At 48.2% G+C, this 22,902-nt stretch overlaps 2 long non-coding RNA genes across 8 annotated transcripts in view; one reads left to right on the forward strand and one right to left on the reverse strand.

The window, feature by feature from the left end:
- The window catches only part of LOC105078995 (uncharacterized), a 656,088-nt gene extending 650,047 nt beyond the window's left edge, over window positions 1-6,041 (reverse strand). For all 7 annotated transcript variants that reach the window (XR_012511912.1, XR_012511909.1, XR_012511906.1 and 4 more), the window contains exon 1: window positions 5,907-6,041. This is a non-coding gene — a long non-coding RNA (uncharacterized LOC105078995). The remainder of the gene's footprint in view (window positions 1-5,906) is intronic.
- On the forward strand, window positions 959-18,056 carry LOC141579854 (uncharacterized). The gene is made up of 3 exons (XR_012511914.1): window positions 959-1,154; window positions 1,529-1,775; window positions 16,738-18,056. It is a non-coding gene; the product is annotated as an uncharacterized LOC141579854 (long non-coding RNA).
- The last annotated feature ends 4,846 nt before the right edge of the window (window positions 18,057-22,902 follow it).

Here is a 22,902-nt window from a genome sequence, read left to right on the forward strand (position 1 = left end):
TCCCCTGGGATTCTGCAATGCCACTGTTTCTCAAACACTGACTGACTGCCATCTGTCCTGCTGACAATGACCCACCTGGCCAAGGATGGGCCCTGAAGGATGAAGGATAAAGCATGTGGATCAGACTGCCAGGAAAAAAGATGACCCAAAGGCCCTCAGGACAATGTAAAGATAATTAGAATCATCCACCCACCACTTCCAGTCCTCCATCCTAAAAGCCCTGAGCTGTCACCCTGAGAAGGGTCAACCCAGCCTTTGCCAGCGACCTTGGCCAGGGGGAGATTAATTGAAACTGGGTCTTTGGCCATGAGTAGCTGTCTCAGCATGCAGGATGAAGGCTGCAGGCACAGGGGTTGGGTCATTCTTGTTAAGGAAACTTGATTGCCGGGTCCCAAGGAGAGAAGACACTTGATGGAAAATGCCAGGCTCCCAGTGAATTTTCCAGTTCTTAAATGCTAATATTTCTCACATGGAGGCTTACAGACATTCACAGGGTTTTCAATTTCAAGGCCATTTGAGGTTTTTACAGGGTTTGATGTTCTCTGCACAAACACAGATTTCATAATTGACAGAGTGCCAGGCTGCCCACTTTGGCCCTAGGAGCCTGTCCTGCAGGACTGCAAAGCCACTTGGCTCCCACGGCCGGCCCACAAAGCTATGAGGTTTACTCCCTGGCACAGAGACCTTGCCAATTGCAGGAAGTTGGGAAATAAAAGAAACGTTTCAAATAAAAAGATGTCAATTTAACAGCCAGGGACCTGGAAACAGATGTTCCTCGCATAGCCTCAGAGCCGCCCACCCGCCGCCCCATCCGTCCTCCGGGTTTTCAAAGTCACTTCTTGTCAGGTGCCCTGGTTAAGAGGGAGAATTAATGAGCTGTGCTCCATTTTACGGCTGTCGTCTGATGTGGGAGCCGTGTGCGGAGCTGCTCCGCGGACAGGCCAGCCCGGCCCCCAGCCCTTCCTCCAGCAGCTCAGCCTGGATCAAAGAGGAGAGCAGCCCGGTTTTTATAGCAAAATGATTAAAACCGCGTGGGGCTTGTTTCCTCCCACGTGACCTCCGACAAAGTGCAGAGGAGGGAGCAGAGGAAAGGTGAACCCAGGGGTCTCGGGGCTCAGGGAAGAGCGAGACTCCACATGCAGACATCACGGAAGGTAAGCCCAGATAGGGGCATGCGCATGCGCGCACACACAACCAATGCCTTTCCCCTGCGAGTTGCAACCTAGCCCCAGAAGGAGCGGCCGGAGGGTCTAATGAGCCGGGCTAGCTGGGACCACACAGCATCACAGTAGTCTATAGCTAGATAGCTAGATAGCCAAATAGATTCAGTTACTTCTAGTCCTTGTAGGAAGTAGTACAACTGGATTGTACCGACACAGTAAGTTTCAAAAGTCCCTGCTGCACCTGGACAGATAACTTCTCATCCTGCCCGCCCGACAATCACAGCTCCCCCGTGGTAGGCGGCCTCACTTCTCATCACCCATTGATTCCCGCATGTGTAATCTCCTCCTCTTCGAACTGTTTCTAGCGAATAGAATGAAGCAAAGTTCATGAGATGCCACATCCAAGATGATGTTACTCAGAGACCATGGCTTCCTTCGTGGACATGCTCTCTTGCTCTGAAGGAAGCCAGCTGCCATGTTGGCTCTGAACTGGGAGAAGCCCACATGGCAAAGAATGGAGGGAGACGCCAGCAGCCTGTGAGGAACTGAAGCCTGCCAACAGCCACAAGAGTGAGTCTGGAAGCAGACCCTCACCGCTCCTCAAGCTTTCAGGTAACTGCAGCCCCACTCACCTTGATTGTAGCCATCAGACAGACTTAAGTGGTGCCTGAATTTTTGACCTATAGAAACTCTGAGATAGTAAATGGTGGTTGTTTTAAGCTGCTAAGTTTGCAGGTAATTTGGAAGGTGGCCATAGATAAATAATATACCTACCTTGGCTCCTCCTCCCCACCCGAAAATCACATCCCCCTCAATCCTTCCTCCTCCCCTAAGATACCCCTGTGCAGCCAGGTATAATTCACAGCAGCCTTTAAGTGGGGCTTCTACCATCAGCCCTATTGCTGCCTTTAGCTCTCTGAGCTCATCCCAGCCACCCCGGCCTCCTTGCTGTGCCTTGAACACACTAGGTGTGCAGTCACCTCAGGGCTTTTGCACTTCCCCAGGGCTTGCTTTCCCTCCTCCTTCAAGTCTTTGCTTAGATATCACCTTCTTAGCTAGGCTTTTGCCAACCACTCTACGTAAAAATGAAATCCCTTCCACCATAGCCCTTCTGCTCCCTATTTCCCTTTCCTGCTTAGTTTTTGCCACAGCCTTTATCATCAACTAGCATATTACATATCTTATTAATACTGTTTCTTGTCTGACCTCTCCTCACTAGACCAAAGGACAAGGGTCTGGGGATTTTTTGTCTGTTTTGTTCACTGCTCCATTCCCAGTGCCTAGAATCTTGCCTGGCCCATTGTAGATGTTCAAAAAGAATTCACTGAATAAATTAATGGATAGAAATATAGATATCTCCCATTTTCTAAACACCTACGATTAAACACCAAATATGTATTGTTATTCATCTTCATAACAACTCTACAAGGTTGACATTATTGTTTTTTGTTTTACATTTTTGTTTTGACATTATTTGTTTTTTTGTTTTGAATTTAAAACCTGAGACAAGAGGATGCTACATTATTCGAGGTCCCATAGCTAATACACAGAAGTGCTAGGATTTGAGCCTCCTACATTTTCTTCTCTACCCTCTTTCCATTGCACGGATAACTCTTTACAGTTAACGAAGTTGCTTTCCAAGGCAACAATCTCATCTAAGCTTCACAATAACCCTGTGAGGTCAGAATTGTAATTATTATCTCCATTTTGACAGAGATGGAAATCAAAGCTCAGAGAGGTGAAGGTATGTGCCCTGGTTGACACAGTTGGTAAACAGCAGAGCTAGAATTTCCTTTGTTCATTCAAAAGACATTGACTGAGCAGCTCCCGGGTGCCAGATACCATAACTAGTAGGACAGGGTCCCCCCTCAAGTCTTCCTGTTCCCCAGTCCCCAGGGACTGTGTGTTGGCCCCAGTGTGCTGAGTATTTGTTCAGAGTAAATGTGGATATTTGTAAACGTTAACTTATAAGTTGTCAGGCATGGCCTCAGAGGGGCTGATCTGAAGGGACATTGACAAGTGAGGCCTGAGACCTTTAGGAAGGGAACCAGAAGAAATTATGAGTACGGGGATTTTTAAAGATGGAGACAGAAGATGCATTAAGCAAAAGAAGGTCGAGGTACCAAAGGTTTTAAAAATCACCCCCTTCTTTTTCACAAAAGCTGCAAATGGTGACTTAAGAACATTTTTCAATTTTAAAATCCCTTTTTATTCCTATTCTTCATGCCCATCCCCCTACAGGCAACCCTCTCAAAGTGTCCAGTGTATACATATCTCTTGGTTTGTTTGTGCTTTGGCAAAGTGCTTATATTTCTTTTGGGCATAAGTATTTTTAACTTACACTAATAGCATTATGCTTGTGTATCTTCTTCTGTTTTTTACTTTTCCACCCAGCACTATATTTCAAAGATCCATTTGTGCTACTGAGTGTATATCTAGCCTGTTGCTTCCAACTGTTATGTAATACTCCATGGTGTGTAGCTACCATGCCTACCCGTCCACTTCCCCCAAGGATGACACCCAGATGCTCCCTACCACCAGTGGGATACTATGACACACATGTCCCTCCTGGGCCTGTGTGAAAGGAACTGCTGGTACCCAGCATATCAAAAGTTTCAATTCAGTAGTCCTGCTTACTGTCCTGATACGGTCCAACCAGCAGGGCATGCACATCCTTACACCCTCATATTCCAGCCATCACCTGGAGTTATCCGGCTTTCTAATTTCTGCCAGTCCAATAGCTATGAAGTGATACCTCCTTATTTACTTAATTTGCATCTCTCTGATTATTAATTAGTTAGAGCAACTCCCCATTTGCTTGTTGGCCTGTTAGGTTTTCTTGAATGAGCTAATCAGATTTAAGTGGAAGAAGGAAGATTAGTCCACAAAACTAACCTGGATTCTTGGGAAAAGGGGAAGGGGTTGGGAGGTTCCCAGGCATAGGAACTAGGGATTCTTAGGCAACACTTCCAAGTGGAAAAGGCTTCAAGGTGAACAGTTTGGGCCTGAACTATAGAGTTTTCCTTGAAAACCATCTTTTTATTTCCCTCAAGACACAGGACAGACAGGGAAAACAGGATAACTCAGTAGGAAAGAATGAAGTCAGCCAGGATGATAGAAGCTGGATTCAACCAGTCAAAACATATTTCCTGGAAACTTAAATAGACTGGATTCTATTCAGAGGAAGAATTTCTGTTCCTCAAAAGACACAATTAAGAGACTGGAGAGCCATTCCAGTGTGGGAGATGATTTCAAAGACTATGTGTGTGTGTGTGTGTGTGTGTGTGTGTGTGTGTGTGTGTGTGTGTGTGTGTGTATGGCAAAGGACGCAGATCCAGACTATACACCTAACCTCTACAAATCAATAAAAGAGACAAACTACTCAGTAGAAATATAGGCAAAAGACTTGAACAAGCACTTCACAAAAGAGGATATACAAATGGCCAATAACCATAAGAAAATGTACCCTAATGTCTTTAGTAATCAGAAATACAAATTGGACCATCAGTGAGATACCACTCTACACCCCTCAGAGTGGCTGAAATGAAAAAGACAGGCAATACCAAATGTTCGGTGGAACATAAATTGGCACATCCTCTTTTGGAAACTATTCTGCAATATCTTCTAAAGCTGCCCTTTGGGTATACATACCCTCGGACCTAATAATTCCATGTCAGGTATATATCCAAAAGAAATGCATTCACCAAAATACATGCACAAGAGTGTTCACAGCATCACGATTCATAATATACATAAACTGGAAACTCCCCTAAAAGACCCACCAACAATAGAATGGATATATAATTGTGGTTTACTCACATAATGAAATCCGACACAGCAACGAAAATGAAAGAACTACTGCTTCACACAACAATATAGATGAATGTCACAAACGTGATGTTGAGCAGAAAATAGCCAGATACAAAAGAGTCCATGTTACAGTTACTTATATACGTTTGTATACAGTACAGAAACAGGTGGAACTAATCTGTGGTGAAGTCAAGACAGTGATTGCCCTTGAGCAGGTATCAGCTCAAGGGTCTGGGGGCTGGGGCATCGGGAGTGGGGGAAATGTTCTGTATCTTGATGAGAGTGCTGATTACATGGATGTGTTCAGTCTGAGAAATGTCACCAAGCTATATTCTTAAGATGTGTATTCTTTTCTGTATATATGTTATACTTCAATAAAAACTTTAAAAAACGTCATGGGGACATAATGCCTCACCCCAGCCCTATACTGACAAATCAGGGGTAGGAGACAGCCCGTGAAGAGGGGACTGAAAACAGCCTGTGGTGTCATCACGCGCATTGAAGGACAGATGATCACCCTGCCTTGCTTTGAGAGCGGAGCACAAGTTGAGTGCACAGCCAAGACGTGCCTTGTGAGGTTTCAGATGAGAACAAGATAGGAGTGCCTTAAATGTGGGCAGAGCTTTATGAAGGACCAAGCCCTTGTCTGTATTTACTCCTGCCCTGCAGCTGAGTGAACCGAGATCCCTAAAGGCAAAGCGACTTGCCTGTGGTTACACTGCTAATAAGCCCCAGAGTGATGTCTAGTCTCCCAGCTCAAAGATCTTTCTCTCAGGCCACACTGCCAGCTCTACATGAGCCTGAGCTCAGGGGAGACTGCCTGGGGGAGCAACAAATTACACTGGATGCTGAAGGATGGAGACGATTCAGGACAGACCACAGAGGAAGCCGGCGCGTCCGCTATAGCAAAGAAAGGCCAGGACCAGAACTTACCAGTGTAGCGAGAACTCGGCTTTCTGCAGAGGTGCCGGTGGAGAGGCTTCTGGGAGACAGGCACAAAGAACGGCCCCGGGAGTCGGGCTGTTCCGCCGGCCTCGCTCTCTTGCCCCTTCTGTAAAGCCCTAGGAGTGTCTCTCCTCCCCACTGTTCTCAGTGCCCCCAGATTTATTTTGCTTTCTTTCACTAAATCAAACTTTATCAGACAGTTTTACTGTCAGCCGTTAAACCAAAATGTGTTTGTGCAACAGTAAACACCCTGTTACTGCAGGGAAGGATTACATAAACAACAGCGGAGACAGGCCTGACTCGCCAGTACCCAGGAGCCCGTGGCGCTCAGTGAGCCTGGAAGAGGCAGGCAGGAGGGCACATCACGGGCATCCCTGAGCCTGAGAGCGAGCAGGACGGCCCACACTCTGGCCGGGGGCATATGCCTCTATCAGAATGGAATGGCCGGCACACACTTCTCCAGATAGCAGTGTGCATGCTCCTCCAGAGATTTCACTGGGGTGTGTAGACCCTCACCAGAGCCCAGGGGGAGAGGCCAGGTGGGAGGGACAGTTGGGGGGGTGTTGGGGAATGCTAGGTAGGGGTGGAGGTGGGCAGGTTTGCATTAAAACCTGGTGAGATAGGGTGGGCTGGGGGGCTAAATAGAGTTGGAAAAAAGATAAAGGCTGGAAGAAGTAAAGAGAGGAGGGGCTTAGGGTGAGGCTCAGGAGACAAAAGGATAGAGAAGTTCGGGCTGACTGCTAGGATCTGAATTGTTGGCCAAGGAGCAAAGAGATTGGGGCCCCTTTTGGGGTGAATGGAAGCATGGAGGTTTATACCGGCCTGGGGTGAGTGGCAGATAGAGACATTGGGGTATCTGCCCAGAGGCAAGGACCAGTGGGCAGAGTAAGTCAGCTCGATTGCCCCTCTCCCTGGATTTGCCCAAGGTCACCAGGACTCCAGGCCCCTCTCAAGACACACTTCTCCCTCCACACATCCACACTTAAGACCCTCTCATCACGGCTGCTTGCCAAGCCAGAGAGCCGTGCGACATAAGCTGTCTAAGGGAACTTGAGAGACAGGAGGCTCCAAGTCCTGGATGGAACCCTGGGGACAGCTGGAAAAAGATGTACAAATAGCTTACATGTTTGCCCCTATCAAGCACTGGGCACTATGCTGGGAGCTTCTGTCCCACAGACACTTTTTCATTTTGAGTCTCACACCTATACTTTGAAACAGAAATTTATTATCCCCATACACCACACTACCTGTTCACATTAATTATCTTATTCCTCCTACACAACTGCTAACAATGATCAGTTTATGGAGTCCTTACTATGTTGTAGATACTCTGGCTCTATTTTTTCATCTCATCCTCACATCCAGTTAATGAAGCAGGTACTTTCATTATTCTCTTTTCAGGAAACAAAGACTCAGAGAGGTTAAATTACTTGGCTGGGTCACACAGCTAGTAAATGATAGAGTCACAATTGGAGCCCAGATCCCTCTAATGTCAGAGGCTGTGCTCTCCATGTCTGAGTCTGTGCTAAGACAGTGTAGGGGAATAGATAGTGTAATCGGGGGCCCCTGCTGACGCGTAATTGCAGAAGACCTCGCTGAAGAATAGGGAACGAGGTCATCAGCCCCATTCAAGGCCCAACAAAGTGCTGGAAGCCATCGGCAGCCCTCCAGAGCCCTGGAAACCAATGGCCATTCCAGGCTGAAAGTCTGTAAGGCACCTGCCTCAGCTTCCTTAAGTCCTGGCCTGAAGCATTTTAGCCCTGGAGGCTCTATCTGCCTCTTCCCTCCAAGGTCCAGATCCCAAGCATCCCCTCACTCTTGCCTTTGGCCTTCGAAGCTGCTCCCCAGGTACTTCATCTCCCCATCCCCATCCTCCCTCCCCCTCCCCCCTACACGGGCCCACCGGCCAGACCACAGCCCTGGAGCCTGAGGCCACACAACAGAGGCCTAACACCTAAGGTTTCTGTGACCTCAGAGCCTTAGGTCACCGGGGCTGCAAGTCCCCAGGTTACTACAGTCTTTCTGCTCAGGTCCTAAATACACATAGGCCACTGACTTCATCAGCAATCTAGTCCCTTCTGAAGAGACCAGGGAATCCAGCCTGGATCCTAGGATCTGGACCCATGTCTAGGGCCACAAATCTCAGGACTCTGTTTAGCAGAATCACAAGGCAGGATTCAAGGGGGCAGGCCCAGGATCCCATGCTCAGAAGGGTCTGTGCTTGGTTTAATGCCCTGTGGTCATTGAAATTCTTATTTTTTTTTTCTTCTAACAAGGATCTCTGTATTCTTATTTTGCACTAGGCCCTACAAATTGTATAACTGGTCCTGCCCAACAGCATTCATATTCCTATAGCCTGGACCCTCCTCTTGGGTACTCTGAGCCAATTCCAGATGTAGGAAGCCTTGTATGGTTAGGAACCCCTGCTCAAGCGGAACATTGCTAGCCCAGAAGGCAAATCAGGGCTGGCCCAGGGAAGGGCACAGTTAGGGGAGATTGTTCTGTGGATTTCTGGCATCTGGGACTCTGGGGACAGCAGGAGGAGAGGAAAGAGTCTGTCATATAGGGAAGAAGGTGGAAGAGAAGACAGACGAGCTTCCAGGAGCTACCTACTGCCAAGCGAGCTGGGAAAATGAAATAACCAGAGGTTCGGGGAGCTTATCCCCCAGGGGTTCTGGAACCACAGCAGCAAGGCCAGCTGCAGGTGCAGAGTCTGAGGCAGTCTATAAGAGAAGTTAGGCACTTGGGGTTCAAGTCCTGCTCCGCCACTCGGTAGGTGTGATCTTGCTCCAGGCAAGCTCCATTTCCTCAGCTGTAGAATAAAAATAATGCCTGCTCGTGTAGAGGAAAAATTAGAGGCAATGTAAGTAAGGAACTATTCCTGAAGTGCCTGCCACATATCAGGCAATGCCCAGGACACAATACGTACCCCTTGGAAGGCCTTATTTAATTCTCAGGGTCCACCTATGAGGTGGATATTGAGGCTGAGAGCGTGGACCCTGCCAAGGTCACAGAGCAGGTGAGAAGCAGCACTGAGGTTTGAAGCCAGCTTCGTGAGACTCCAAGCCTTCTGGCTGCCACCGCCCCTTCCTGTCAGGCAGCGTGACGCTGAGCTAGGGATGTGTGTGCAGGTTTAGTCACACAGATCCATCAGTGAGAAAAGTATTCCAAGAGTAGATGACATCAAGGAGGTTCTTCTACGAACTATCATTTAAAGTCCCTCTTTTGGGGGAAAAGAAAAATTCTTTTTCTAAAAGGAAAAGTATAATTAGAGACCATCCATGCAGTCTCCGTGGAGCTTGCCCCACCTCCTCACCATCCGCCACCCTGTCTGAGCAGACTGGAACGGAGGCCGCCATCATGTCTGGAGAGGAGGATGCTGGGATGACTGCCAGCAACCCAGGCGCTCCCATAATACTACACTTACTGGGTTTTTTCCTAACGTTTTATGGGATTGGACACAGTGAAAATGCAAAAACTGTTAAGTCTGTAGCTTGATGAAGTTTCCCAAATCAAACACCAGGTAACCAACAAGAAACAGGACACTAGAGGGGAGGGTAATGGCTCAGTGGTAGAGCACATATTTAGTGTGCACAAGGTCCTGGATTCTAACCACAGTGACTCCATTAAAAAAAAAATAAAGATACTCCCAGCATCCCAGAAACCCCTCTCCTATTCCCTTGGAATGCCTACCCCATCACACCCACCAAAGGCTGACTTCCAACACCACTGATTAGTTTTACATCACTTAAACTACGTCCCGTAAATGTAATCAACCCCATAAACTCTTCTGCTTCTGGCCTTTTTGCTCAATATTATTACTTGTGAGTCATCTATATTTTCGCATGTATACAACTGCAGTTCATTGATTCACAGTGCTGTATAGTATTCCTTTGTATGAATATGCCACAATTTGCCCATTCTGGGCATTTAAGTAGTTTCCAATCACTTACAGGTTTTTGATATCCTGTGATTTTGAGTGGCTAGATGTCAGGCTCACGAAAAGCCTCTTTGTAAAAAGTAAGGTTAGGTTTTATTACTGATGGATTTTTTTAAACAAGGATGTTGAAGCTTTCTTTACTCTAAAGCTAAAACTTCACAGTCAATTTGTTTCAGTATCAATAGTTTCACCTCTAATAGGAGTCCTAGAGAAATATACTGAAGTCGTTTGGAGTAAATACATGGGTAAATTCTACAGGCATCCCACACCTTCTCTTGGAACCAGTCACAGTTTCAAGACAATTTTGAGCTTTCAAGTTAGCAAATTATTTTATGAGAAAGAGCCAAAAAAGCATGATAAGAAAAAAGCTTTGTATAAAATGTCCTTCATGCCAAAGAAGGGCTGGGAAGACCCTTTCAGCTGGCAAATGCTTGCCATTTTTTCCCCCAAAATATGGGAGACACAAATGTGATTTAAACAGCTAAAATAATTTTCCTCTCTTCCATTGCAGTCATGAGGGAGCAGGGTGAAGGGAGTGACACATATAAACACAGCAAATTAATAATTTCTCTTGCTGTCAATTTCTCCATGAATTTCTCAGTTGCCACAAATGAACATACTTATATTACTGAAAATGCCTGTGAACTCACGTGGCCCCAAATCACTGAAATTTTCGTAGTTACTCCAGACTTTTTTTTTTCTTAACGAATTTTTCATTACAGAGGCTGACATTTTTAATTGCTAAAGTTATGCATTGAGAATGCTGACAACAATGGAGGAAGACTTGAGATGAGGCTGGACCAGTGATCAGGGCTGAGATTACACAGGTCTGTAAGTAAGAGGAGCTTGGATGTTCATTTACCTCTAACAATGGACTGATTTCTACATATTTAAAAGAAAAGAAATAAAATGCCCAAATACATTTTAAACTTCTTCAAATTTGTTTAGTAGGCAAAAATATGCTTTCCTCTCATTATTTAAATCAGTGTGGTCTTTCAAGTGTAAATTCAATCTTCTGAAAGCTTGCCACAGAAAGATTTGAGCCACTTTTTAATTTTCTCTATTTAATTAAAAATAACATCCAAGATTTATCTTTGGGGGAACCTGGGTGAAAGATCTATGAGACTTCGTAAATTTTTCTGCAACTTCCTCTGAATCTATAATTATTTCAAAACTTACAAGTTTAAAAATAAAAATAATAATATTAAAATAGTAAATAACTCTGTAGGCTTGTTGTTTCATTTAGCCCTGCCTTCAGGCATCATCCAAGTGTTCACACGGCATTTTGGAGACACTGAATCTAGGAATCTTTCTTTTCCACAAGTTTATCATTCCAGAGGGCAATATAGAAACAGAGCCTCTTAAAAATATGACTCCAAATTACAGACATTTGTGGCTATTCAAGACTTAAGAGTTTGTAAAACGTCTACTTTCTTTTCATTTGAAACCTTTTTATGGGGGGGTGGGGGCGGTGGGAAAGAAGCCTTTTAGAAACTTTTCTCCCCAAAAATGAGTACACTGAAAGGCCTGGACTTGCTCTCCATTCTGTATGCAAGTTTTGGTTTGTTTTACATCTGGGAGTAGATTTTTTTTTTCCTCCATAACTACATTTCAAACACAGGTATGGAATTGTGTTAACTAACGTTCAATTAGTCTGAGTTTGCAACTGGCAAGGGAAGAAAAAAAATCTCTAAATACTGAGAATTTGCTAAAAATTGGCCAAAAATTGTCTCATCTTTCTGTTTGGGGGCCAGTGGCAGGGTGCTGCCTGGAGATCCCACAGAGTCCCTCAGGGGATGCTCTCACTTCATTCAGTTCCTCAACAAAAGATTCTCCATGCATGTGCTAAGCACTGGACCAGCTGCTGGGAGCACCAATTAGGTTTAGAGACCACGTTCCAGTTCTGGCCCATGTCTTTTAGGACTGAAATTGAATGTTCTTCTACTGGTCTCTCAGTAGGAAACTCAGATTAGCAAATTCACAGAAGCAGGTATGGAAACAAGAGTCCCAGTTTATTAAATTGACCCCTCACACCCTCAACAGGGATCAGAATATGTAAACCCCTAACCAAAACCGCCAACTGGGTGCACAAATGCAAGGAAGTGGTTAAGAGTTGGGGACCTGCGAGTCCGACTGCCTGGGTTCGAATCCCAGCTCTCACTTACTACTTTTGTGGTGTTGGGGAAATCAATTAACCTCTGTGCCTCCATTCTGTTATCTGTCATATCCAGATAATAATAGTGAACAATAGTGTTAGTTATGGTGAAGATTAAATGAGATAATGCATTAAAGGGCTTAGAAGAATATTCCCTATGATTGTTCTCTAAGTGCTTAGAAAGTGTTCTCTATTATTATTAAGTCAAATTATTCACCAGAAGGCTGCTTGGTGAGCCCAGAATCAAAGCAAAGGACAGATAAGAGTAAAGAGAGCAATATTTACCCTTAGCTCAGGAGACATGAGTGAAATGTCCCTCACCCCCCAAAACAATGGACATCGTCTGGTCACCAGGCTGCCCATGATCTTCACATTTTTTATTTCCCTCCCCTGGACCAGGCTGGAGAGGCCTGACACATCTTGCTTCTCTAAACCCTTTTTTCTGTGTGAACCACCTCTTGTCTGCTGGTCCATTTTTTCCCTTCTGTTTAGCGTGCATTAAGATTCTCCTTACCACAGTCCTACCAGACGTTACATCTCCACCCAACACCCACCCGGCCCAGTGCTGATTCAATTAGAACCACTCTCTGAGCTCCAGCTGGGGCACAAAAGTTCAGAGCCCATGTGCAGAAATCACATTACCTTCCCTATGAATCACAACCCATCATTTCACATCGGTGTCAGCAGAATTTAAATCTTTCACTAAGAGCTACACATGCCTTTCACAGTTGTAGAGTTTCTGCCCTTTTTTTTTTCACTGTAATTAAGTTTAGGGCACATGTATTTTTATTTTGGGTTCCATTACTTTATTTGTCTCTCACAATGGAAATTATATATATGTTTGCATGTATTTTAATTTGACAGGCAGACATGCTGAGGCAGCCCACATTAACTCCTTTGATCTCAGTTTTCTTGCTTAGGTGATTGTGGACGACTTCCATCTTGAACATCATGTTTTCAGATGACTGGCTTTGGAAATCGCCTGGCCTGGGCATATAAAAGTTGACTTGACACTTCCCCTTGATTGCCAAAAGCACCTTGCATTCAGTATATCTAAGATTGAATTCATAATCTTACCCCCTAAACTGGGTCTTCTTCCAGGGTCCCTCATCTGAATGATGGTACCTCCTCTATGTATCTGCACAAGCCTGGAACCTAGAGCCCATTCTTGATACTTCCTCTCCCTCACCTGCCACACATCATCTCAGGACTTCATCTCAGGACTTCAGCTCCTGAACATTCCCTGAATCCATCCACTCCTCTCCATCTCCAATGCTTTCAACCCTAGTCAAAGCCACTTTTGTTCCTGAGTTAGACTGTAACAATAGCTTCCTGACTGATCTCTCTGCCTTCTTTCCAGATCCTCTAGTCTCATACTGAAGACGGAGGCATGTTCTGTTTTCCAGATTGTCTAGCTGTGAATTTCTAATCATCAAATCACCAAGCATCCTTGCTAAAGATTCTGATTCTGATGCAGCCAGTCTGTGAATTAGTATTTGGGGATCATTGGCTTCAGCTCACCAGTGCCAGATGTGGCCCACTGAGAGATAGTCAAATATGTTTCCTGCATGAATAAAGGGATGCGGACCCAACTGAAAATAAAGATACTTCTTGAGTCCCCAGGCTGTTCAGGCACTCGGGACACGGTCATCAATAAAATGGACAAAAATCCCCTCTTTCATGGAACTTACATTCTTGTAGTAGGAGACGAACAAAACAAAAAATAAATAAAATAGACGGAATGTTAAATGGCAATAAGTGCTGTGGAAAAAAGAAAGCAAGTTGAAGGATGAGGGGACGGAAGTGTGGAGGGAGGGGCAGGCTGCCGTTCAGAATAGGATGGTCAAGGAGAGCCAACCTGGGAAGGTGGCCGTTGAGTAAAGACTTGAAGGAGAGGAGAGGGAGCCATTCAGATAACCGCAGGAAGGGCTTTCCTAGATGAACTCCAGAAGGAGCAAGCACACTCTGCACTTCTAGCATCCTCCAGAAGAAAGCCATTCTCTGCAGATCCTGGGTTCCTGCCCCTAGTCCTCAACTCCAAACTGGAGAAGATATTGCCAGTAAAATGCAGGTATTCTCACCTCCGTGTCATGGCTCAAGGGTCCCCTCTGCCTGAAAACCTGCTCAGGACCCCTCAGCTTTGAAGTTTTACTATCTCAGACCTTTCATGCTGCACCGTATCTGGACATCCTTCTACCATAGCAACTAAGATTTTTTTTTCTAGTTTATATAATTGTCTCCCCCACTTTCCAAGACCAGACTTCAGGCTGTATGTCTTTATCTATTGTGATGTCCATAGTGCATAGCAAAGTAGGGGGCCAGAAGAGATTCTTGGTAAGTGTTAAGTACAGAAAAAAAAAAAAAAAGAGGGAGAAAGGGAGATGGGAGGAAAGAAGGAAGACCTAATCTCTTGTTAATTGCCAAGCTAGGTATTTCATAGCGGTAGATCAGCAAACCAGGACTCGTGCTGACCAGTCCTATGAAAAGGAACATCTCATTCTTCTACCATCCTTCGGTGGTCTCTATGGAATTGCCTTCAGGCGCAGGTGGGTGATCATAAGATACGGTAGTAATAATAATAATGGCTGTCACCTGCCAGATGTACGCTCTGTGCCAGGCACTACACTAAGTCCTTTACATGCAACACAGCATGACCTCGTTTACTTCTCACGACCGCTCTAGGAGGTGGAGACAATTATTACCCCTATTTCACAAGTAAGGTGTCCAGTGTCTTGCCCAAGGTGAGTGATGGAGCGAGTATTCACATCCAGGGAGTATGACACCGGAGCCCAACTGTTTAATTTCTGAGTCAACTGAGCAATGACTTCAAGGGGACCCAAATTCCCAGTCTGGAAGCTGGGGAGAGCAGGTAAAAAAGAGAGGAGGAAAAGTGGCCTGGGCCAGAAGAGAGTCCTGCTTCTGGAGAGGGAGGGCAGGTCTGCGGGGCAGGCAGGAGGCCAGGGCTTCAGAACCCCCATGGTCCTCTCAGGAGCTGAAAGGCTTTTCAGCAAAGCTCTACCCAGAGCAGAGAAGATGAGGCTGAGAATCCTCTGAGGGAATTTGGGGAGGGTAGCTGAATGTGAAACTGGATTGAGCAGGGATCCAAAATTCAGGACGTGCTGGGGGAGATGTCTCCTCACTTGGCCACAAATGGACCGGGGGGCTCCTGGCCCTCTGGGGCTGCCCTGGAAGAAGGTTGTCAGGGCTGCCCACTGGCCAGGGCTACCTCATTACACAGCTCCTGGGGCATCATTCATACTGGGCAGCAAGAGCTTTTTTCCACTAGGTCAACAAGCCTCAAAGGAAGTCTGTTTGGTCCTTGTGTCCACAGGACTTTCTCACCTGTTCCAGAGAGTTCCTTCTCCCCAGCAGCTCTGTCCTCTGCCACCCGACTCTCATCCTCCATGCCCCCATCCCCAAGAAAACCTTCCTTCCACTGGATTTTTCTACCACCTGAAGAACAAAATTTAACGATGGGGAGACTGGGGCACAGGGCCCTGGGTTGAGAGGGTAAAAACCAAAAGAGGTGAAATGGAGAGAGGTGAGGGGTCCAGCTTGAGCCCAGGCAGGGCCTCTGATTCTGGAAGCTCTGGAGAAACTTGACACCAAGGCCAGGTCCTGAGCCAGGGCGGGGGAGGGAGTAAACCATCTTCCCGGAGCAGGAAGTGAGGGAGAGAGAGTGAGAGTGCGCTGGAGAAGCTCTGTTTTCTTTGGCCTCTGCCAGCCCCGGGAGGGAGAGGGAGGAAGGCCAAAGGGAGGAGGATGGGGCCAGGGGAAAGATCCGTCTTTGTGTCCTCCCCTCCCCCAGGAGGTGGAGGCTGGAGCAGGGGAGGGGGGAGGATGGAGGGCACCCAGGCCAAGCCAGCGTTTCTTCCTGCCTGCTCCCTGTGAGATGTGCAAGGGAGCTGGGGCCACAGACTCCTGGGACCAGATGCCAGTCAGGTGATAATGTGGGGTGTGGTGAGGAGTTGGAGGGCTGGAGGCGGGAGGACAGAGTGTTAGTGTGTTGGAGGGAGGGGACCAGCCCCAAAGCACAACCTGGACACTCTGGCCCTGTGTTCTCTCCAGCCTTGATCTCCTGGGGCTCCCCCGAAAAGGCCTTGACCTTGTGCACTGCTCTCTTCACCAAAAAGAGCATGGGCAGGGAGATGGGGAGAGCGGTGGTGGTGGTCCTCCTGGGAAAAGCTCTGTGCTTAGGCAGGCCAGGGTACCCCCTCAGGGAGCCAGAACTGCAGAGCCCCAGTGTGTCTCCTGAGTATGTGTTGGGATGTAGACAGAGGGAGTCACTCTACTCCCAACTGAAAGGCCTCCTCAGGGCAACTCACATACACCCTAACTGTCATTCTCCCAGTGACTTGCATCCCAACTGACATCCTAACCCCAGATTCAGCATGAACACCCAGCCCTCACCGGGACTCCAAAACAGTCTCAATCCAAACAGTATGCAAAATTGCTGAACTTAACCCCACATCTTCATCCTCATCCAAAGACTTAACTGTGGTTCCAACTCCAGACTCTCACCCTGATCTGTGTAAGTCAGAAGCTCGACCAGCCCAGAGGTGTCTGCTGTGGAGTGGGAATTCGCAAACAGTAAGAGCTAATGGGCACAGAGCATTCACCAGGTGCTGGGCGCTGTAACAGGCTCTTTCTATTTTGTGTTGTATGTAATTAATACCAACCCTGTGCCTTAGCATTACTGTCACTACCTTTTTTTTTTTTTACAGATAAGAAAACTGAGCCTCAGAAAGATTAGGCTAGTTATTCAGGTAAAGTGCCACCAGCCCTGGATGTGACTGCTCCCATCAGCAACATCTCACAGGGTGAGTGTGAGGGCTCCACTGGGATGTCTGCTGTCTGCACGAGGAACCTTACGGCTGCTCTGGAAGCCAAACCAACCTCCATCAGATGAGCTCCAAATGGTGTCTCTGCTCAGCTATCGAGTGAGAGTTGGCTCTGAGGTCACAGAGCCTGGAAGCCCAATGCAGAGTGACACAAGGACCACAGCATAGGTGGGAAGGATCTGATTCAGGAAAACAGCCCCCAGACTGTGGGGTCTCCCGGCTCAGCAGAACCACTGAGGACGCCAGCATCACACCCGCCACCCCACCACTTTGGAGGTGCTCTTCCCAATCTGCCAAATCCAACCTGGGCTCAGCTAATATTCTGATTCATCCTGGGGAGTGTGCTAGGCCAAATGCCATTCTAAATCACAAGGTCCTTCCAGAACACAATGAGGGGAGTCCTCGTTCAGGACAGGGAGGACAACCTTCTAAGCACAGAGGATTCTCCCTGACACACACACTTACAGAGGGGCTTGTTCATACTCTCACTGTCCCATTCAGGACCTCTCCAGTTTCTTTTCTCTGCCCCAAACCTTATGTCTTCTCTAATCCAGTGAGAGAAGCCCATGAGGGGTCTACCTTCCTCATCCTAGAGGACCTCACTCAGGTGGGCACTGGCCTGCAAAGTTCCCAGGACATCAGCAGGTGTGGGCCATACCAGAGGGAAGGTATGGCTTTCTGAAGTCCTCTATCCCTTCCTGGGTCAGGCTTCGTGTCCAGGTTTTTACAGCCAGGGTGTCTGTCTAACCAGGAAGGACCACAGCCAGAAATGCTCCATGTGTCCCACCCCCACCACTCCCCATCAGTCCTGAAAAGGCAACCCAGCTAAGGGACTCTGGCCACAAAAAAACTGAGCAGAATCCAGCTGAAAGATGCAGCCTATGGCCCAAGGTACTCTGGCTTAAAAGCCTGAAGTATCCTCTCCTGGATACTCCTGGCCTCTAAGCACGGAACATCTTGACCACACAACCCTTGCCTCTAGTGTTGCGTTTGACATTGCCTAGGTCCTTTCCAAACCAGCCCAGGGGTCCCTAAGATAGCCCAGGGGATCCCCTAAAGCCACCTGTGCCCAGTACCATCTTATTCTCCCCACAGACATACTTATCTCCCTCTCAAGTGCAATGTGTATGTTCTTCCTTTCCTGCCACCATCCCATTTGTCATTTGGAAACCATACTGAACTCAATAGCAATAATAAATATAATCAGCTCCTGGAGGAAGAGGGGCAAGTGGCATAGGCAGAGTAAAGCTGGGTGGTGGAGGGAGGCCTGGGGACGAGGCTCTGACAGGATAGATAGCTCCCCAGCTGGCCCTGCCCGGAACTGAAAAGCCTGGAACCCATGACCGCAGAGAGGTGAGGGCCATCAGAACAGCTCCTCTGGGCCTGGTGACCTGGAGTCCCCTCCCCGCCCTCCCCTGGAAGCTGACAGCTCCTGGGGCTGGGAACCCATCACCAACAGATCCCCTCCAGATTCCACAGATGCAGATTAAAGTCAGAAGAGAAACAACCCGCGCCGAGAGGGGCAGATACAGATGTGGCCATCAGAGCCCCAGATGTGGCTCAGCCATGGCGGCCGCCAGGACTGCTGTGGCTGTGAACAGGAATGTAGACCCAGATGGGGATGGGGACGGGGGCCGGAGGAGGGGACAATGCACACAGTTGCTTTCTGGGCTCCAGGAAGGCTGCAGCTCTGAGGAGAGAGGTCTAGTGGCTGACTTCATGAAAAGGCTCAGCCTGGTCCAGGAGAAAATAGATTTCTGCATATGAATATGCCACCCTCATCTACTCCAAGTCTCAGCACCCTCATTCTACCCTCTCCTCTAACTCCTGCTGCCCCTCCTCAGCTCAGCCTCCAGCCACAGAATCAGCTCCATTGGGACCCTTCTCTGTGGGGGGCCCTGGGGCTCTCCTTGGGTACCTCCTGCCAGGGAGGGGAGGGCAGTAACACTGCTGCTGCCTCTGCCTCCGGGAAATGGAGGAAAATGTCAGTGTCAGCCAGGCAGGTCAGCCTCTGTCCTAAGCCCCGCTAATACCCAGCATTCCAGGTGCCATAAAGATGAAGGAGCCCATGGCCCGGCTCAGGGCCCCCTGCACATAAACACCCCAATGATAAAACTCCCTACGCCGTCACTGCTGAGGCCCATTTACTTCCCACTTTGTTTTGAATTTTCATCTCAAGAGAAGTTTGCAAATCACTAACAGCAGGAATTTTCCAGAGGTTGCAGAATATAATCAGTGCCTTCTCAACCTGGCCACTCTGACAGAGCACTACCAGGGAGCCACCCACCAATGAACGGAGGAGGCAGGAGGCTGGAGGCAGCCAGCAGAGTCTGGGTGGGAAGACCCAGGAGGCCACGGAGGACCACCTGGCCCGGCCCCCGCCCTTGGGTGAGCTTGGCTTGTACCTCAGCCAGCCCCCATCCGGTCCTGTTTGTGCCAATAAGGAGACCAGCCCACGCTCAAGCTATTCCGGGAGGATTAGCTATCTCAACAGGGAACATCTCTCCCAGGCCAGGAAGTTTCTCTTTAAATATACCCAAAACCCCTCCCATTGCAGGATCAGCCAGTGCCTTTGGTCAGGCCTCAGGGGAGGGCAGGTGGAGGAAGACAGCAGTCACTGTCCTTTCTTAAGGAGCCAGAGTCGCAGCACCGGGATTGCCACGCTCCCCCAACCCCCACCCCCACCCCACCCCACCCCACCCACTGTGCTTCTGCAGAGTGCAGCTCCGGGATCCACTGACCGCTGAGTGGAAATCATAGGACTGGAGTTTAGTGTCACCTTGACCCTTCGATGATCTCTAGGGATGACCTACTGCATTTACCACAGGAAGCAAAAGCTCTTTTGGAAAAATTCACCCCCTTCTTTCAGTCTCCTCCAAAGGGCCAAACTAATACTTCTTGAGTGCCTACCATGAGCTTCACCTGCTGGAACACATCTAATTTCATCTTTACAGCTCTATAAGTGTAGAAATACCATCATCCTCTTGAGCACAAGGGAATAGAAAAATTACCCTGAGGTCACAGAGCTACTCGACAACAGGGCAGGGCCAGGACTCGAGCCCAGGTCTGAGTTGTCAACCTGTGCTTTCTCCTCCACCTGAGAAGAGGGGAGGCTGGACCCTGAGCTCGGGGAGGTAAGGGACGGAGGAGATGCAGGCAGCACTTCCCTCACAGGCACGCTCCAGCTGTGACTCACCTGACTGCCTTCCTGACAGGTAAGCATCCGGCTTCACACCTGGGCTCACATCTTCCCACAGCCCAGGCACAGGATTCCCGGCAGCTCAGCCAGACGGAGGGGTAGCCAGAATCATTGCTTCCCCCTCCTTCACCAGAGGAGACTCAGTTAAGCTTTCAGAGCTCCACCTGAAATTATAGATCCATAAGGATTCTCAGTGTCAGATGGGTATAAATCAAGGCAGACTCACTCCCGGGAAGAGGAGAGATCGTGGCCTGTTTTGTAAAGAAGTGAAACCCTTTGTGCAGAAAGGAGGGAGAAGAAAGCCCCTGAACAGTGAAGGGATGGATCGAAGTTTGGAGAAGTGGGCCCACCACTGTGGGAAGGGGGTGGGGGCACCAGGAATGACACACACAACGTGGGGCTCAGTAGCCATCTGCGGCTCTCCCATCCAGAGCTCAGAATCCTGGTCCCGAGGGGGGCCGCAGCAGCCCTCCTCATGCGGTCTACTCTGCATTCCTCACATTCTTTACGCTCAATTAAGGAGAAATAATCAGGGGAGCAAGCAAGTCCGCAGCAGGGCGGCCATGCCCCATACTGGCGGCATCACGTGTGCGGAAACTGCCCCCTCCCTCGGGTCAAGCCAAACCGGGGCTGGGACCGAGGGGCCTTTAGGGGATGAGGATGGCAAGTGGTGAGGACCAGGGTGTCCCTCTGTGCTCCACTGAGACAAAAGAGGGTGAAGGAAGTAGGAAGTGGGGTGGGAGCAGGAAAGAAAAGGAGACAGAAGACCAGGTCAGAGTAGTGGGGAGGTGTGCAGCCAGAAGCCCTCAGCCATCCATTTCTTAACCGGGCTATTGCTCTAAGGCGATCACAGTCCTGTGTCACCATCACCGTCCACCACCATCATCAAATGCCCTAGAGATGCTCTTGGATGCTTAGAGCGTTCTCGCCTTCATCAGTTAGTGGCATGTCATGAGAAGAGTACCACTCTGTGGGCTTTAAAATACACCATCTGTAATCGGCAGGGGCCTACCATCCTGACCCTCGGAGAGCATGCATGTTATTTCCTCTGCTTAAACCCCATAGGCCCAGCCAGCCAAGCAAACTCCCACTCCCCCAAGCCTCTATCCCAGGGCTGCCTCCAGCCCCCACTCCCAACTCTATCCCCACAAAGCTTTCCCTGGCATCTCCAGCAGACCCAGGGCCTCCTCTGGGCCCCTTCTTCATCCAGTACATGTAACCAGGATGGATCTCACGCTGTTCTATAACTTCAGGTGTGTACGTCTCTACCTCCACTGGAACGAGCAACAACCAAACGATCGTCATTACTTACTGAGCATGTTCTATGTGCCACACACTGTGTTAGCACTTGACAGACCATGTCATTTAATCCTTTTAACATCCCTAGAGATCATTATTATTATTATCCCCAATTTACCCATGAGGAAGTTGAGACTTAGAAAGGTTAAGTAACTTGTCCAAAGTGACCCAGCTAGTAAATCAAGGAGGGGGAGCTTGAACACAGCATCGTAAAACGCCCAAAGCCATGATATTTATCTAACGCTGAGATGTTTGAGCACAGGGTCTGTATTTAGGCTTGTTTATCACTATCTGGCAAAGAATAGTGGCTCAATGTAGGATGCATGGATGGAGGGATGGACGGATAATGGGGGCTTTACAGAGTTTCTGGGCCAAAGCTGTCACCCCACTTCTCTTATCGATGGATCAAATTTGTGAAGTGATTTGCTAGACTAAAGGCCCATTCTATGCTCTTTGTTGGGTCTACTGTTAGGGCTTACTCTGTGGCCACTTTGGGATCTCAGTCTGTGGTCAGAGGTAGGAGCCAGCTTATAATCAGAGAGAGAATCAGTCTGGGCCTAGTGCAGAGGATCAGTCTGGATGTGGGAGGAAGAGGATACTTCTCTGCCCAGCTGACTTGCAGTTTGAATAGAGAATGGACTGCTCTCAAGCCAGAGAGCGTTGTTCCTGAGCATTCAGAAGTGGAAGGATGAGTGTGCGAGTAACTGGATGTTGTGGGATGGTCCAGGCCAGAGTGCCCTGGGAATGGGGGCAAAAGGATGCACCCACTAAGTGAGCACTGTGTCCTGCTGTGAGCCCCACACACGTGTGAGTGCACGCTGTGTGCAGCACATGTGCGTGTGCGGTGGGGGTGACAGGGGCTGGGTAGGGAGTGAGAGAGACAAGCACACACCTGTAATAACATTGGCTTCAGACGCGAGGAGAAAAGAAATTCCCCCAACTGTTTCATCAGAGCCGAAGTTACCAAATTACGTTGTTGTTTTAAATTTGAGCTTCTCTGCCTGCAAGTGGGGGGATCTCAGGTTCACGAGCTTAATGCTTGGCTGGGTCTGGAGCTCCACTTCCCCACCCAACCCCAGGCTCCCAGGGCTCCCAGGCCCGATGAACAAAAGTCTTCTCTCCCAGGGCTTTGAAGTGGAAACACTAACTGCTCCCTTTAATTAGAAAGAAACCCCCTATTGTTCCTGCTTTATTACTGATGGATGAAGATGTGTGTGTGTGTAGGGGGGTGGATTCTAAAGAGCAGGAGTGGAATAGGGGAGGAGTGGAGGGGACACGAAATCTCTATTTAAAATAAAAAAAATCTCCATATTCAGTCTCCATGCCCTAAACCAGATCTCTTTGTCCACCCAATCAACCAAGATTTTCCAGGGCAACCAGCCTTTGATGAGATGTTATAGCAAAGATAAAGAACAGGGTTCCAGCCCTCCAAGAATTTATAATCTAGACAAGGGAGACAGGGCAAGGGGATAAGAAATGAAAGCTAATTGATACCAAATCAGTACTGCCAATACAAGCAAGAAGGATTTAGGATATGTAGGGCAGGGTAA

Source organism: Camelus bactrianus, chromosome 15 (genome assembly GCF_048773025.1).
Source record: "Camelus bactrianus isolate YW-2024 breed Bactrian camel chromosome 15, ASM4877302v1, whole genome shotgun sequence".
In the NCBI taxonomy this organism is placed as follows: Eukaryota; Metazoa; Chordata; class Mammalia; order Artiodactyla; family Camelidae; genus Camelus; species Camelus bactrianus.